An 18,131-nucleotide genomic window follows, 5' to 3' on the forward strand; every position below is an offset into this window, starting at 1 on the left:
TGATTGGGATAGAACCAGTAGCCTCCAGTTGTTTAAGTTAGTTTGTTTAGGAAGGCGTAGTTGGCTGTATCGTTGTTAGCCGTAGAGTAGCCTGCAGGTAGGGAGGCTGTTCTTCTTGCCCCAACAGGAGCGGAGAGGTGCGACAATCAAGGTGACCCGCAAGTTGGAAGTGAGTATCACCCTGTGCCTGTCTGTCTGTCTGTCATTCCCCCCCCTGTATACCGGTCGGGAGGGTTTGCTCGCGGACGCGAGGACCCCCCTCTCACCACACAACGTGCGAGAGTGCGAGTGTGAGAGAATTGGGTAGCTGAGGCCTATTGGCCAGTGATGACCTTCCGCCCAGCCGGTGAAGGTCGCGGCTACCCCTGACGTGTCCCGTACTCTAGGCGGAGGTCGGGCGTACGTCTCAACCGGCATATCCCTCTCTTTCCAGACCCCCGTCGTCCGCGGTGAGGTGGTGTTCGCGCTGGTGCCTGGTCCGGAGAGCGGAGTCCCTACGCATCTGGATATCGTCTGTGACGGCGTTGCACAGGTGGGTGAAGTGACGACACCTGCACAGCGGCAGGCAGTACATCCTTGTTAGGCCTGCCACATTTGCAGAGAGATAAACTGGAAAGAGAGAAAGTACCAATCAATCAGCACCTAAATGTCCTTTTTCCAAACACAGCCTGTAAAATACCCATAACACCCCTTTCGCACATACTTTAAAAGCCCGGGTGTTTGCAGGTGAACATGCATCGACCCTGGTTTTTGGTTAGTCTGAACGGATACTACCCAGCTCTCTTTGCCAGGGTCGGTAAAGAGAGCCAGATAGACACGGAAAATTGAAAAATGACCGCAATACCCCTTTTCCACTGACCTGAAAATCCTGAGTTATTGCACGTGAACGCGTGGTCAGTGTAAATGGCTCAACCCAGGTCCAGTGACCCAGGAATCAACCCTTGTTAGTGAGCAGGGTTTTTCCTGGGAAGGGTAAGGCTCAGTGTAAATGGGTAACTGTGGTCAATCCAACCCAGGACCCGTGTACAGCATACAAATAGCCAGTGCTTGGAGATGATTTCATCTCTACACCTGTGGGGAGTAACGTCACTGACCCAGGAATAATCCAGGTTCAGCTGCCTGCCTGAACGGGGTCTCAGATAGGTCGCATCTGGGTTGGACTCGTGTTCAAAATCCCGGGTGTGACCTGGCTTTTTAATCTGGAAGGAGTGTTAGGAGCTGATGGGTTGGTATTTTATGTTTCTTCACTTTATCTCTCTCAAATCTTTGATAATCTTTGTCAGCCGACCCAATTATGACAACCTCCTCATCTGTCGCTCTCTACATTTTTCCTTCTCTTCTTCTTTTCCTGGTACCAAATGCCCAGATGTTAATGTGCTCTTGACATTACTCACAGGCAGCTCAAGCACGTTGAGAACTGTAGATTTTGTCATCCAAACCTGCGTTAGAAGGCACACTACCCCTTCTAACTTCTTCTGCCCTGTCAATCAACTCCCAGGACCCATCCCTATCAACTCAAATTCAGCACCTGGCCTTCCCCCACCTCCGCAGGTGATTGCTGGCTTTGAAGATTACATAATATTTGCAAGTGCTCCTCTATGTAGATCAGTGCGAGTTGAAGACTTCCTACAGTGGGACAATGCTGCAGATAATATTCTTGCTGCATACTACAGTTTCTGCAATACGGCCAGCATACAATACCAATATTTAGATACACATTATATATATATATATATATATATATATAAAACCCACTGAAGACTGGCTAATTTAAAACTATCTTGGTAATATCAGCAATATAGATGGGATATATATCTATATCTATATCTATCTATCTATCTATCTATCTATCTATCTATCTATCTATCTATATATATTTAAATACATACTTGTTAATAATTCTTAATCATGGCACTTAGCAATACTGTACACTGCCATACAGTGCATTCCTCAACAGCAAGTGATAAAATTCCATTGCTGAATCGGATGAACACTAGAGAGAGCTCTGCTTGCTCCAGGACTGAAGAAGCAGACAGAACAATGCACGGACAGAGGAGAATGAGCATCCAAGGGAAGCTGCTGAAAGCAGAATTGTAGAGCTGTCTCCAGGGACAAAGCATCGAGAAGGATACCCACCTGCAACGGGGAGGAAGCAGGACTATGGAGCACTAAGCTGGGGAAGCCAGCATGTCAGAATTGGAGAAAGGGAGAGGGCTCTTGGGATGCTGAGAAATCAGACAGGCACACGCAGGAATTTGGACAGAAAAACGACTTTCATGCATTAGCCAGCTCATTGGTTTACTATTGCAAGCAGTACAACATGAATGGCATGATGCTGCAGCACTAGTCAATGCTAGAGGAGTGGACTGATGCTGGGAATAGAAAACCAGGAGACAGTCAGACCTTGTGTGTGGGAGGAATACGGTGTTTCACACTGCCATATCCTGCTGGGAGCAGCCAGAGTGGGGGTTGCAGTGATTCACAGTGAGGAGGGACCGAGTGCTTGGAGCCTTCTCCGGGAAAGGTTGCTCTGAGAGAAGTGAGATCCAGGTATTCCAAGGGAGAGCAGATGGAGATGTCAAGCGAAAGAGTATGGTGACTGCCCTACAGCACTGGGTCATCACCTACTGTCTCCACCTTGCCAGCCAAACCAGCAGGTAGGACACTCACACTATACCCCACTATAAGGTCAGCCTTGGCATATCATCCCCCTTTATATTTCAGCACTGCAAAGCGTTGCCATACCTTTCCTCCCTTCACTGCCTTGGTTTAATGCAATAGGTGTGATACAAGCAGAATATTCAATCCGATTCCCCTGGATGCTTAATTTTACTCTGGGTATACAGGTTGGTGCGGTTGTTACCACCTTATACCCATAGCATGCCAACTACGGCGAGTGAGGCACCTGGGACCCAGTAGGACCCCCCCCCCAAGATGCATGCCCTGTGTTGTAGAGTGCCAGGAACTAAGCAATGTGGCAAAGACACTGTCTGACTCTTCTCAGCTGTGGGGATATGTGTGTGCCTCACTTGTCTATCTGTGCAGATGAGCAGCGTAATGTGCCTCACGTTCCTATTATCCCTGAGGGTCGTATCCAGGATACATCCAGAATGAAATTGAGGTCAGTATCACTGTGAAGTGAGCGCTCTCAAATTGTGGCAGGAGAGGAGCAGAGTTCTCCCATGGCAGCTCCAGACTTATCATACTGCGAAAGGTAATTTGCAGCTTTATTCCCGAATCGCATAATTCTTTCCAACAAAACAAAAAACAAAAAAAAGTGAAGGAGGGAAACGGGAGACGTGCACATGGGCTGTATGAGGTAACAGTGACATTTAGTTATTGAGTTAATGGCTTTAGTGGTTGAATGAGCTGTCTCGGGCTGTAGTGCTGAAACGGTAGTCAGGGAGAATAATGAGCTTCTACACTCAATGTCCTTTGCATGTATTGTACGCTAGCATTGTGTATGTGTTCAATCTGATTCCATTGGTTTCTTGATTGGCTGCATATATTTATATCAGAATAACCTCATAAGGATGATGAGTACCATTGATATGGTCCATACAGACTATGCTATAGTCATGTGTTGCCTTTACTAAACTGTCTTCCGATTGGTGTGGAATGCTTTGATGTATTATTGCTAACAGAAATGTCATATGTAATGCTTTAATGATTTAATGGGTATGAAACCATAGATCGGTGTTACTTCTGGAAATGTGATCTCACCCCAAGTGTGTGGAATATTCCAAAGGTGAATTAACACAGCAGTAAAGAATTTTTTTATAGGTTTGATGTGCCATTAAGAAAATCTTACCAATCAGTTTTCCCCGTAGAAATGACAGAGAGTTTTCCCTGTAGAAATGACTCGTAGAAATGACCGAGAGTTTTCCCCATAGAAATGACCACAAAATGTGTGTACCAGCTGTACGTGTAAGGGCATCACCGTTGCTGGTATTTTGCTTTTGTCTAGAATACGTTCAAATTAGCAGTTCTGAGGTTTCACTCTTATCCTGAAGAGCTTGCAATCTACTGTATGTACATAGGGGGTCATTCCGAGTTGTTCGCTCGTTATTTTTTTCTCGCAAACGGAGCGATTAGTCGCTAATGCGCATGTGCAATGTCCGCAGTGCGACTGCGCCAAGTAAATTTGCTATGCAGTTAGGTATTTTACTCACGGCATTACGAGGTTTTTTCTTCGTTCTGGTGATCGTAATGTGATTGACAGGAAGTGGGTGTTTCTGGGCGGAAACAGGCCGTTTTATGGGTGTGTGCGAAAAAACGCTACCGTTTCTGGGAAAAACGCGGGAGTGGCTGGAGAAACGGAGGAGTGTCTGGGCGAACGCTGGGTGTGTTTGTGACGTCAAACCAGGAACGAAACTGACTGAACTGATCGCAGATGCCGAGTAAGTCTCGAGCTACTCAGAAACTGCTAAGAAGTGTCTATTCGCAATTCTGCTAATCTTTCGTTCGCAATTTTGATAAGGTAAGATTCACTCCCAGTAGGCGGCGGCTTAGCGTGTGCAAAGCTGCTAAAAGCAGCTTGCGAGCGAACAACTCGGAATGACCCCCATTGTACATCTCCAGACCAGGTATCAACCTCATGATGCAAGAGCATTGTTTTCTTACCACATGATACTGTCTTGCAAATAAGTACTTGTTCTGCCTTTATAAACTTTCATGTATAAATCACTAACATATTGGGGTCATTAGACAATGCTGAAATGAAGCTTGCAATCTAATTTCGCTACTATATACAGACACACAGCAAGGCCCAGAAAATTAGCGCACACAAGCAAAATTAAATGTGATTATATTTATCAAAAAAGTTTTCCTTTCAAGCAGTGCAGCTAGTCCATTCACCTGGCGTGCTAGTATATGGATGTAAGCTTCATCTGCTGGTGTGATTGATGCCGGTGAACCAGTATAATTGTTGTTCATGTATAATATACAGATCCATTGTCACTTGTCCCATGATAGGCTGTTTAGTAATGTCACTTGCTACAACCAGATGGCACCAAAACAGTGCAGCCATTAGCTGTTCTTTGTATCTCTTGGTAAAAAGACATAAAAAGATAAGGGACCCACTAAGTATGTTTCCTACAGTAATAATACAGTGTATTCAGCTCACTAGCAGACTTTTCAAGGAAATGCATTTATAAATGGACTGTAGAATAACTACTACATTACAGTGTATTTAATTGCTTTACTGCAAAATGCAGTACTTGCAAAGATTTTGTAAAATTTACATCTGTATAATAAATCTCTGGGGTGCCAGAAAAAAATATGATCATTTTTAAAGTGGATCTGTCTCCTGATCACTGTGGAGGCAGCCATTTTATGGGCTGTACCATTAATCACGAGAATGTAGCCTATCAGAAAAGCATGAGATTGACACATACCTTTCTCCTTTTCTAATTTAGGTGGGACAGTCCTAATATAAGGGCTCTGTCCTGCTATACCGACTGTGGAAATGTATGTCCTGCGATGGTTGTGAGTTGTGTGGCAGGAATGAATGGACGTTGGGTCAGGAAGTATCCTTAGCGCATGCTAGACACACCCCCTGAGGCATAACCAAGTCCTCAGCTCGAAGTGGCCATGCCTTCCTGTCCATTCAAAGCCCGGCATTGAATGGTTGCTCGGTTTCCGACATCAAATCCAGTGATGCAACGGCACTAGCCAGGGGCGTAGCCGGAACTTTGAGGGCCCCATAGCACTATATTGTAGGGGCCCCTGACCCAATGCATCTTGAAAGACATCTTTCCACAGCAGTTGTTAATTTTATGCCCCATAATAGTGCCCTAGTTCACATTATGTCACAATGTAGGGCTGCCAGTACACATTTGCAACGCAGTACCCCAAATTTACATATTATGCAACACTACAGTGCCCTCAGTTCATATTATGCTGTATTACAGTGTTGTCCCAGTTCATATTATGCCACACTATAGTGCCTTCCCTTCATACTGTGTCATATTACAGTGCCCCAGTTCATATTACAGTATGTAACATTATAATGCCTTCCAGTTCAATTTGGACCACATTACTATGAGCAGGTAAAGAGGCAAAGCTAGATATTTGTAGGCCCCATGGCAAAGGTTTGTAAGGGTCCCTATGTATCTACAGTAGGAATGGTAAAAAAATATATAACACATGTAACAGTGACAGGGAAGGTGGGCCCCTCTCAGCTCTGGGTCCCATAGCAGCTGCACTCCCTGCACCTATGGTAGCTACGCCCATGGCACTAGCCATCACATCGCAACCATCTGATGGTAATACCATCGCAATGCTTAAACTTTGCGTATGCACAGAAGCAGTCATAGCTTCGCACATACGCACTAGCTGAGCTTCAGAAACCACTTCTCCAGCTGAAAAAAGAATAGTCAGCCATTGGATGGGCATTGGAAAGCTGCATCCGATGACTGGCAACCATCGGATTCCCGCAATTCGATGGAAAAATCAAATTTAAAACATCAATGGTTGCTAACCATCGGATTCTGATGTCAGTCCCTACCCTGTCTTAATTCATGACTGATAGGATAAAGCTTTTACCATTCTGCTACAGGTGTCTCTGTCCTTGAGCATGCCCTTTGATTGCCTCCATAGTGCGTGGGTGATGGAGATGGTTGTCCCAGCTTCCAAGCTTCAGACAGCTGCTCTAGACCATGACTTGCTTTATAATCTACATACAGTATGATGGAGATGTATCAAAGCTTGAAGAGATATACAGTGGAGAGAGATAAAGTACTGGCCAATCAGCTCCTAGCTGCCATGTTACAGGCTGTGTCTAAAATTGGCAGGAGCTGATTGGTTGGCACTTTACCTCTCGTCAAACTTTGATACATCGTCCCCTATATGTGATACCATTATATTTATTTTAGCATGTGATTTGGCAATCGGATAAATCTATCAGATGTGGCTAGCCAATTCCTAGGCAGCTCTAAAGCTCAGCGATGTTTGACTTCAAGCCCAGAACAATGACTCCTTGGGCATTTCGGGATGGGTATGGGTCGTTGGGTCGACTCAACTTAGGTTGACAGTCATTAGGTCGACCATGGAAGGTCGACATGCATTAGGTCGACAGGGGCAATAGGTCAACATGGTCATTAGGTCGACATGTACTAGGTCGTCAGGTCAAAAGGTCGACATGGTTTTTGGACTTTTTTTGGAGTCGTTTTCTTCATAAAGTGATGGGGAACCCCAATTGGTGCACCGTGTCCCCTCGCATGGCTCGCTTCGCTCGCCATGCTTCGGGCAAGGTGCCTCGCTCTGCTAGCGCTGCGCTCGGCACAGATTACCGTTCCAATCGTAGTCCACGTGGATCGTCAAGTATGAAAAAGTCCAATAAATGAAAAAAAAGGTGAAAAACTCATGTCAACCTTTTGACCTGTTGACCTAGTACATGTCAACATAATGACCATGTCGACCTATTGACCATGTCGACCTAGTACATGTCGACTTAATGACCATGTCGACGTATTGACCATGTCAGCCTAATGCATGTCGACCTTCAGTGGTCAACCTAATGACTGTCAACCTAAGCTGTGTCGACCTAACAACCGTATCCCTTCGGAATGACCATGCTAGACTCTTCTTTCTTCTCTATGAGAAACAACAAATTCACTTACTGTATGGCTACATACTGCTGTATGCCCTTATGACCCCTCAATACAAATGATGTAACTCACAGATAACAAAGAAAGCTATGAAATGTAAAATTCCTGTATACTAGAAGAAAGGGAGAGAGAAACTGGAGATCTTATTTCCCAGTGCAGTAGCCGCTCTCTGTACACGGGAGACAAAGCAGGGAGGGCTTGTGGTTGAATGTATATATTGCAATTAGGAAGAATTAACTCCTCAATATGAAGACATTTATCACAGTAATGTTGTGTGAGCCGAGCAGGATACAGTGATCTCTGCATTGCACAGTGTGTAAAACACATAAAAGGCCAGTTGTACAGTATGATGCCTAACAAAGATGTTAGATTATCCAATAAAGGGACCCAAAATCCTTTGTCGCGGGCACGATAAGAGTGCTGTAATCCTATTTCACTTGCAGTCTGAAGATGATTGCAGTCGCTGATCAACTTCATCCAACATTTACTTTAATTAGCAAATGTTGTGGTTGAAAATATGAGATCATTTCAGTCTGATTACCATTAGCAGTTATTAGCCTGTTTGTTCTTCCTCAGCTGTGTGCAGAAAATATCATGGTATTATGTAACTGTTATCTCTCCACTTCCTAATGCTTCATGTTCGTGACGTGCTGCTACCAACGGAGTACATATTACCAGAGAGAGCAGTGGATAAAGCTACTAAAGGAGTCATCCTCATGTACTCAAAGTACTCAAATGTAAAGCTATTAAAGGACTCATCCTCATGTACTCAAAGTACTGAAATGTAAAGCTATTAAAGGACTCATCCTCATGTACTCAAAGTACTGAAATGTAAAGCTACTAAAGGACTCATCCTCATGTACTCACAGTACTCAAATGTAAAGCTACTAAAGGACTCATCCTCAAGGACTCATGTACTAATCCTTAGAGAGTGATACAGTGGAGAGATAAACTAGCAACCAATCACCTCTTATCATTTCTCTAACGTCCTAAGTGGATGCTGGGGACTCCGTAAGGACCATGGGAATAGCGGCTCCGCAGGAGACTGGGCACAAAAGTAAAGCTTTAGAACTACCTGGTGTGCACTGGCTCCTCCCCCTATGACCCTCCTCCAAGCCTCAGTTAGATTTTTGTGCCCGAACGAGAAGAGTGCACACTAGGTGGCTCTCCTGAGCTGCTTAGTGAAAAGTTTAGTTTTAGGTTTTTTATTTTCAGTGAGACCTGCTGGCAACAGGCTCACTGCATCGAGGGACTAAGGGGAGAAGAAGCGAACTCACCTGCGTGCAGAGTGGATTGGGCTTCTTAGGCTACTGGACATTAGCTCCAGAGGGACGATCACAGGCCCAGCCATGGATGGGTCCCAGAGCCGCGCCGCCGGCCCCCTTACAGAGCCAGAAGACAGAAGAGGTCCGGAAAATCGGCGGCAGAAGACGTCCTGTCTTCAACAAGGTAGCGCACAGCACTGCAGCTGTGCGCCATTGCTCTCAGCACACTTCACACTCCGGTCACTGAGGGTGCAGGGCGCTGGGGGGGGGCGCCCTGAGACGCAATAAAAACACCTTGGTTGGCAAAAAAATGCATCACATATAGCTCCTGGGCTATATGGATGAATTTAACCCCTGCCAGAATACATAGAAAAACGGGAGATAAGGCCGCCGATAAGGGGGCGGAGCCTATCTCCTCAGCACACTGGCGCCATTTTCCCTCACAGCTCCGTTGGAGGGAAGCTCCCTGGCTCTCCCCTGCAGTCACTACACTACAGAAAGGGTTAAAAAAGAGAGGGGGGGGGGCACTAATTACGCGCAGTATTAAAGATACAGCAGCTATAAGGGGAAAAACACTTATATAAGGTTATCCCTGTATATATATAGCGCTCTGGTGTGTGCTGGCAAACTCTCCCTCTGTCTCCCCAAAGGGCTAGTGGGGTCCTGTCCTCTATCAGAGCATTCCCTGTGTGTGTGCTGTATGTCGGTACGTTTGTGTCGACATGTATGAGGAGAAAAATGATGTGGAGACGGAGCAGATTGCCTGTAATAGTGATGTCACCCCCTAGGGGGTCGACACCTGAGTGGATGAACTGTTGGAAGGAATTACGTAACAGTGTCAGCTCTGTATAAAAGACAGTGGTTGACATGAGACAGCCGGCTACTCAGCTTGTGCCTGTCCAGACGTCTCATAGGCCGTCAGGGGCTCTAAAGCGCCCGTTACCTCAGATGGCAGATATAGACGCCGACACGGATACTGACTCCAGTGTCGACGGTGAAGAGACAAATGTGACTTCCAGAAGGGCCACACGTTACATGATTGAGGCAATGAAAAATGTTTTACACATTTCTGATAATACGAGTACCACCAAAAAGGGGTATTATGTTCGGTGAGGAAAAACTACCTGTAGTTTTCCTGAATCTGAGAAATTAAATGAGGTGTGTGATGATGCGTGGTTTTCCCCCGATAACAACTGATAATTTAAAAAATGTTATTGGCATTATATCCTTTCCCGCCAGAGGTTAGGGTGCGTTGGGAAACACCCCCTAGGGTGGATAAAGCGCTCACACGCTTGTAAGAACAAGGGCTCTACCCTCTCCTGAGATGGCCGCCCTTAAGGATCCTGCTGATAGAAAGCAGGAGGGCATCCTAAAAGGTATTTACACACATACTGGTGTTATACTGCGACCAGCAATCGCCTCAGCCTGGATGTGCAGTGCTGGGTTGGCATGGTCGGATTCCCTGACTGAAAATATTGATACCCTAGATAGGGACAGTATATTATTGCCTATAGAGCATTTAAAAGATGCATTTCTATATATGCGTGATGCACAGCGGAATATTTGCCGACTGGCATCAAGTCTAAGTGCGTTGTCCATTTCTACCAGTAGAGGGTTATGGACACGACAGTGGTCAGGTGATGCGGATTCCAAACGGCATTTGGAAGTATTGCCTTATTAAGGGGAGGAGTTATTTGGGGTCGGTCTTTCAGACCTGGTGGCCACGGCAACAGCTGGGAAATCCACGTTTGTACCCCAGGTCGCCTCTCAACATGAGAAGACGCCGTATTATCAGGCGCAGTCTTTTCGTGGGCAAGCGGGCAAAAGGTTCCTCATTTCTGCCCGTGACAGAGGGAGAGGAAAAAGGCTGCAGAAATCAGCCAGTTCCCAGGAACAGAAACCCTCTCCCGCCTCTGCCAAGCCCTCAGTATGACGCTGGGGCTTTAAAAGCAGAATCAGGCACGGTGGGGGCCCGTCTCAATGAATTTCAGCGCGCAGTGGGCTCACTCGCAAGTAGACCCCTGGATCCTTCAGGTGATATCTCAGGGGTACAAATTGGAATTCGAGACGTCTCCCCCTCGCCGTTTCCTAAAGTCGGCTTTACCGATGTCTCCTTCTGACAGGGAGACAGGTTTGGAAGCCATTCACAAGCTGTATTCCCAGCAGGTGATAATCAAGGTACCCCTCCTGCAACAGGGAACGGGGTATTATTCCACACTGTTGTGGTACCGAAGCCGGACGGCTCGGTGAGACCGATTCTAAATCTAAAATCTTTGAACACTTACATACAGAGGTTCAAATTCAAGATTGAGTCACTCAGAGCAGTGATTGCGAACCTGGAAGAAGAGGACTACATGATGTCTCGGGACATCAAGGATGCTTACCTTCATGTCCCAATTTACCCTTCTCACCAAGGGTACCTCAGGTTTATGGTACAGAACTGTCACTATCAGTTTCAGACGCTGCCGTATGGATGGTCCACGGCACCCCGGGTCTTTACCAAGGTAATGGCCGAAATGATGATACTCCTTCGAAGGAAGGGAATTTTTAGTTATCCCTTACTTGGACGATTCCCTGATAAGGGTAAGATCCAGGGAACAGTTGGAGGTCGGTGTAGCACTATCTCAGGTAGTGTTGCGGCAGCACGATTGGATTCTCAATATTCCAAAATCGCAGCTGATTCCGACGACTCATCTTCTGTTCTTAGGGATGATCCTGGACACAGTTCAGAAAAAGGTGTTTCTCCCGGAGGAGAAAGTCAGGGAGTTATCCGAGCTAGTCGGGAACCTCCTATAACCGAGCCAAGTCTCAGTACATCAATGAGATGGTTCTGGGAAAAATGGTGGCTTCCTATGAAGCAATCCCATGCAGCAGATTCCACGCAAGAACTTTCCAGTGGGACCTGCTGGACAAATGGTCTGGGTCGCATCTTCAGATGCATCAGCGGATAACCCTGTCACCAAGCACAAGGGTGTCTCTCCTGTGGTGGTTGCAGAGTGCTCATCTTCTAGAGGGCCGCACATTCAGGACTGGGTCCTGGTGACCACGGATGCCAGCCTGCGAGTCTGGGGAGCAGTCACACAGGGAAGGAATTTCCAGAGCTTATGGTCAAGCCTGGAGACATCACTTCACATAAATATCCTGAAGCTAAGGGCCATTTACAATGCTCTAAGCTCAGCAAGACCTCTGCTTCAAGGTCACCCGGAGTTGATCCATTCGGACAACATCACGGCAGTCACCCACGTAAACAGACAGGGTGACACAAGAAGCAGAAGGGCAATGGCAGAAGCTGCAAGGATTCTTCGCTGGGCGGAAAATCATGTGATAGCACTGTCAGCAGTATTCATTCCGGGAGTGGACAACTGGGAAGCAGACTTCCTCAGCAGACACGACCTCCACCCGGGAGAGTGGGGACTTCACCCAGAAGTCTTCCACATGTTTATAAAACTCGACAAGTATTGCGCCAGGTCAAGGGACCCTCAGGCAATAGCTGTAGACGCTCTGGTAACACAGTGGGTGTACCAGTCAGTGTATGTGTTCCCTCCTCTGCCTCTCATAACCAAGGTACTGAGAATTATAAGATGGAGAGGAGTAAGCACTATATTCGTGGCTCCGGATTGGCCAAGAAGGACTTGGTAACCGGAACTTCAAGAGATGCTCACGGAGGATCCGTGGCCTCTACCTCTAAGAAGGGACCTGCTCCAGCAAGGACCCTGTCTGTTCCAAGACTTACCGCGACTGCGTTTAACGGCAGAGCGGTTGAACGCCGGATCCTGAAGGAAAAAGGCATTCCGGATGAAGTCATCCCTATCCTGATCAAAGCCAGGAAAGATATAACCGCAAAACATTATCACCGCATTTGGCGAAAATATGTTGCGTGGTGCGAGGCCAGTAAGGCCCCGACGGAGGAATTTTCAACTAGGTCGATTCCTACATTTCCTGCAAACAGGAGTGTCTATGGGCCTGAAATGGGGGTCCATTAAGGTTCAAATTTCGGCCCTGTCAATTTTCTTCCAAAAAGAACTAGCTTCAGTCCCTGAAGTTCAGACGTTTGTGAAAGGGGTACTGTATATACAGCCTCCTTTTGTGCCTCCAGTGGCACCTTGGGATCTAAATGTAGTTTTTGGGTTCCAAAAGTCACATTGGTTTGAACCACTTAAATATGTGGAGTTAAAATATCTCACATGGAAAGTGGTCATGCTGTTGGCCCTGGCCTGGGCCAGGTGCGTGTCAGAATTGGCGGCTTTATCTTGTAAAAGCCCTCATCTGATTTTCCATTCGGACAGGGCGGAATTGAGGACTTGTCCTCAGTTTCTCCCTAAGGTGGTTTTCAGCGTTTCACCTGAATCAACCTATTGTGGTGCCTGCGGCTACTAGGGACTTGGAGGACTCCAAGTTGCTAGACGTTGTCAGAGCCCTGGAAATATAGGTTTCCAGGACGGCTGGAGTCAGAAAATCTGACTCGTTGTTTATTCTGTATGCACCCAACAAGCTGGGTGCTCCTGCTTCTAAGCAGACTATTGCTCGTTGGATTTGTAGTACAATTCAGCTTGCACATTCTGTGACAGGCCTGCCACAGCCAAAATCTGTAAAAGCCCATTCCACAAGAAAGGTGGGCTCATCTTGGGCGGGTGCCCGAGGGGTCTCGGCTTTACAACTTTGCCGAGCAGCTACTTGGTCAGGAGCAAATACGTTTGTAAAATTCTACAAATTTGATACCCTGGCTGAGGAGGACCTGGAGTTCTCTCATTTGGTGCTGCAGAGTCATCCGCACTCTCCCGCCCGTTTGGGAGCTTTGGTATAATCCCCATGGTCCTTACGGAGTCCCCAGCATCCACTTAGGACGTTAGAGAAAATAAGAATTTACTTACCGATAATTCTATTTCTCGTAGTCCGTAGTGGATGCTGGGCGCCCATCCCAAGTGCGGATTGTCTGCAATACTGGTACATAGTTATTGTTACCAAAAAATCGGGTTATTGCTGTAGTGAGCCATCTTTTCTAGAGGCTCCTCTGTTATCATGCTGTTAACTGGGTTTAGATCACAAGTTATATGGTGTGATTGGTGTGGCTGGTATGAGTCTTACCCGGGATTCAAAATCCTTCCTTATTGTGTACGCTCGTCCGGGCACAGTATCCTAACTGAGGCTTGGAGGAGGGTCATAGGGGGAGGAGCCAGTGCACACCAGGTAGTTCTAAAGCTTTACTTTTGTGCCCAGTCTCCTGCGGAGCCGCTATTCCCATGGTCCTTACGGAGTCCCCAGCATCCACTACGGACTACGAGAAATAGAATTATCGGTAAGTAAATTCTTATTTTTTCAAACACAGCCTGTAACATGGCAGTTAGGAGCTGATTGGTTGGTACTTAATGTCTCTCCCTTTATCCCTCTCTAAGGCTTGGTACATCTCCCCCTCAGACATGGTCACATTGACATTCCTCCCCTCCATAAGGCACATGGGCACTGCCGTCCACTTACAAAATATTATAATAAAATAAGGAGCAGTTTATTGCCCCTGTAATTCTGATGTCCTGCAATTTTGCATATGTGGCCTTTCCACGTATCTCCTGCTGCCTCTGGTGGATCCAAACCATGTACTGCTTCCCAGCACCGTTTACTGTTATATATGGCTTATGATATCATAGGCTGCCCTGTGATGTTCTTGGACAGCATATGCTGCTGTTTGCATAGCACTGTTTTAGGAGGTCTGCTGCGCTACTGCTTCTGTGAGCTACAATGCAAACTGGACGAGGAGGCCTTATAGAAACTGATTGTTATAAGTAAGCTAATAATTCAGATGAGAATAACATGGGACTGGTAGTGCTAAAGGGCCCTACACACTATGCGATCCACCGCCGAGCTGCCCGACGGTGGACACGGTCGACGGGTGACCCGGCGGTGGGGGGTGGGGGCAGTGACGGGGGAGTGAAGTTTCTTCACTCCCCCCGTCACCCGGCTCCATAGCAGTGCAGGCAAATATGGACGAGATTGTCCCTATTGGCCTGCATGCACAAGCGACGTGGCACCAATGATGAACGAGCGCGGGGCCGCGCATCGTTCATCGCTGGTGCCTCCACACTGAAAGATATGAACGGTATCTCGTTCATTAATGAACGAGATCGTTCATATCTTTCAGTAATATCGCCCAGTGTGTAGGGCCTATAAGTCTTTGGGTTCTTCTCCTGAAAACAGTCCTAACCCAAGAATTTGGTGAGATACATGATGTGCAGGGATTTATAAGACGTCGATGGGGCTGGTAGAGAGCTGAACGTACACCTGTGTGCTATATTTTGAGGTTTTGCACTGTGCATACTCCGGGACCACTTGTATGCAAGTACGAGAGACGTGGAGTCATACGCGTTTCAGTCTCCACTTGTAGGCGCGTAACTGGGGTGTAATGGGGTGTTCTTCTTACATAGGCCATGCTCAGTGAGGGAATTGTGGGCTATGCAGTGTTGGATGGAAGCATGGACACGTCTGCTGTCAGACAGATCTTTTGCACCAAGCATAGTGTGCACTGATGATGATGATGATGATGATGATGATGATGATGATGATGACTATGAAACTAAGCATGCAGGAAGTGCACCAGCGAGAGAACTCAGTTATGTACTGAGCATCATCTTTACTGATGAAACTGCTAGTACTGAAAGGTCTGATGGCCTTACCACCGTATGCTAATGCCAGTATCTGTAAGGCTAATGTCGGTATCCGTAAGGCTAATGCGTGGAACCCATTGTTTTTCTGTCCAAAGGCACAACCATCAAAATTAGTATCGCCATTTGCCCCTTCTCTATGCTGGGTGCAAGGGATCCGTCAGAACCAGGCTTCCCTTACCTGTACGCGGGACTCAGTATAGCACAGAAGTATAGCTACATGCCCACAATATGCCCATGACACTCCCATGACACAGACCTCTTGCGTGCAACCAGCGCTGTAGCAGGGCGTCAGTACGCTCTGTGCCAGCCCCGCCTCCTAAACCGTGATATCATGATATCCCATTATGTCTCTAACCAGAGCATCCTGACGAAGCTCTGGGTAGCTCCACAGCCCGGTGGAGCTGCTGCATATTTATGCTAATGCCGCAACCGATGGGCGCCATACTGAGATGCGGGACTGGTTGCTGCGTCTTTAAGCTAGTGCTGCAACCGATGGGCGCCATACTGAGATGCGGGATTGGTTGCTGTGTCTTTATGCTAATGCCGCAACCGATGGGCGCCATACTGAGATGCGGGATTGGTTGCTGCATCTTTATGTTAATGCCGCAACCAATGGGCGCCATACTGAGATGCGGAATTGGTTGCTGTGTCTTTATGCTAATGCCGCAACCGATGGGCGCCGTACTGAGATGCGGGATTGGTTGCTGTGTCTTTATGCTAATGCCACAACAAATGGGCGCCATACTGAGATGCGGGATTGGTTGCTGTGCCTTTATGCTAATGCCGCAACCGATGGGCGCCATACTGAGATGCGGGATTTGTTTCATATGGAGGCTAGGTGTACCGATGCTGAAGTAACACACACACACGCATACGCACACACACAAGCAGAAGGTATTATCTTAAAGAACAGTGAAGGTGATTCAAATGGACAGTATTATTGTTGGGTGTAGGAAAGTGCATATATATGTTTTGTACAAAATTGTATATTGGGGCTTAACAAACTAGCAAATGATTTATAAGTCCTGTTACTAACTTTAGGCTTAGCATGCATTTCAGTTCCGTATAATACTGTATATCACTGGTGTATCAAAAGTTTCTTCCTGCATAGATTCTTATTTCCCTTCTATACAAGCTTGGGGTGATCTAGCTTTAGTGGGAGTAATAACATATTGTCCTGGGCTGTTTTTAGCTCCCAGTCCATATCTGTACTATTACAGAAAACAGGATCATATGAGCTGCGGTAATATATGGAAATTATTTTTAGGGCTTTTTTGCTAAACAAAATAGTTGGGACAACTGAGTGATGCCCAGCTCCCCGGCAATACTGGCCAATAGCAGACTGCACAGACTGGGAGGTCATTCCGAGTTGATCGCTCGCTAGCTATTTTTTGCAGCGCTGCGAACAGATAGTTGCCGCCTATAGGGGAGTGTATTTTTGCTTTGTAAGCGTGCGATCGCATGTGCAGCCGAGCGGTACAAAAAAGTTTTGTGCAGTTTCTGAGTAGGTCTGAACTTACTCAGCCCTTGCGATCACTTCAGCCTGTTCTTGTCCGGAATTGACGTCAGACACCCGCCCTGAAAACGCTTGGACACGCCTGCATTTTCCCAAACACTCCCAGAAAATGGTCAGTTGACACCCACAAACGCCTTCTTCCTGTCAATCTCCTTGCGATCGGCTGTGCGAATGGATTCTTCGTAAAATCCATCGCTCAGCAACGATCCGCTTTGTACCCGTACGACACACCTGCGCATTACGGTGCATATGCATGCGCAGTAGTGACCTGATTGCAGCGCAGCGAAAAATCCTAGCGGAATGACCCCCTTAGTGCATCACCACAAGTAAGGTTCCATTCTGCACAAAGCCAGATCACACATGTGCACTGCACCGGAAGCCCGGTCTCTAAATAGGAAGAAACCCTAAATCTGCGTCCCGCTTTGGCAGGATTTATTGGGAGAAGTAACAAGCCTTCTAAAGAGTGGAGTAGTTGCCCATAGCAACCAATAAGCTTTCTACCTATCATTTTATAGAATGTACGTTACAAATGCGATGGAGATTGGTTGCTATAGGCAACTTCTCCACTCTTTAGAAGACTTGATACATATCCCCCTTAGGGTGTATTGCTATTGCGAAATACACCAGGGCCATAAGTCGGGATGTGCAAGTAGTGCCGTCTCTGCCTCTCGGGTGGCTCCCTTGGCTGGAGGCAGGGTGCCCTGTTACAGCACTGAAATAGCTCCCTTGATTCCCCCTTTTGCTGTAGAAGAACATTTTATGGAACCAAGTTATTGAAAAATACTTTCCAAATCTCAGCATAATTGCTTATCTCTAACAGCGCTGCCACTCTCCTGGTAGCACTTCATCCTCCTAAATACCGAACCACCCAAAGTGCACAGTTTGCCGTCTGCTTTTAGATGTAAAACCAATAGAACTTTCTCCGAAACAGTGGTGCCTAGAATAAATGGCAAATACATGTTTGAGGCTTAGATACTATTAAACAGACTAGGGGGTCTAATTATCAACCTGAGAAAGCCCTTTTAGCTACTGTATGTTTTTGGACTGTTAGAGGAAATGCATGAAAACATGGGTAGAACATACA

The 18,131-nt window shown here is 46.7% G+C and overlaps 1 protein-coding gene across 1 annotated transcript in view; it reads left to right on the forward strand.

Moving 5' to 3' along the window:
* The first annotated feature begins 2,024 nt into the window (after positions 1-2,024).
* Positions 2,025-18,131, forward strand: part of SHANK1 (SH3 and multiple ankyrin repeat domains 1) — a 994,257-nt gene continuing 978,150 nt past the window's right edge. Inside the window, exon 1 of the mRNA XM_063942588.1 lies at positions 2,025-2,657. The gene's annotated coding sequence lies outside the window, so the exon portion shown is untranslated. The remainder of the gene's footprint in view (positions 2,658-18,131) is intronic.

The sequence above is a fragment of the Pseudophryne corroboree genome, chromosome 10, assembly GCF_028390025.1.
Source record: "Pseudophryne corroboree isolate aPseCor3 chromosome 10, aPseCor3.hap2, whole genome shotgun sequence".
Taxonomy (NCBI): Eukaryota; Metazoa; Chordata; class Amphibia; order Anura; family Myobatrachidae; genus Pseudophryne; species Pseudophryne corroboree.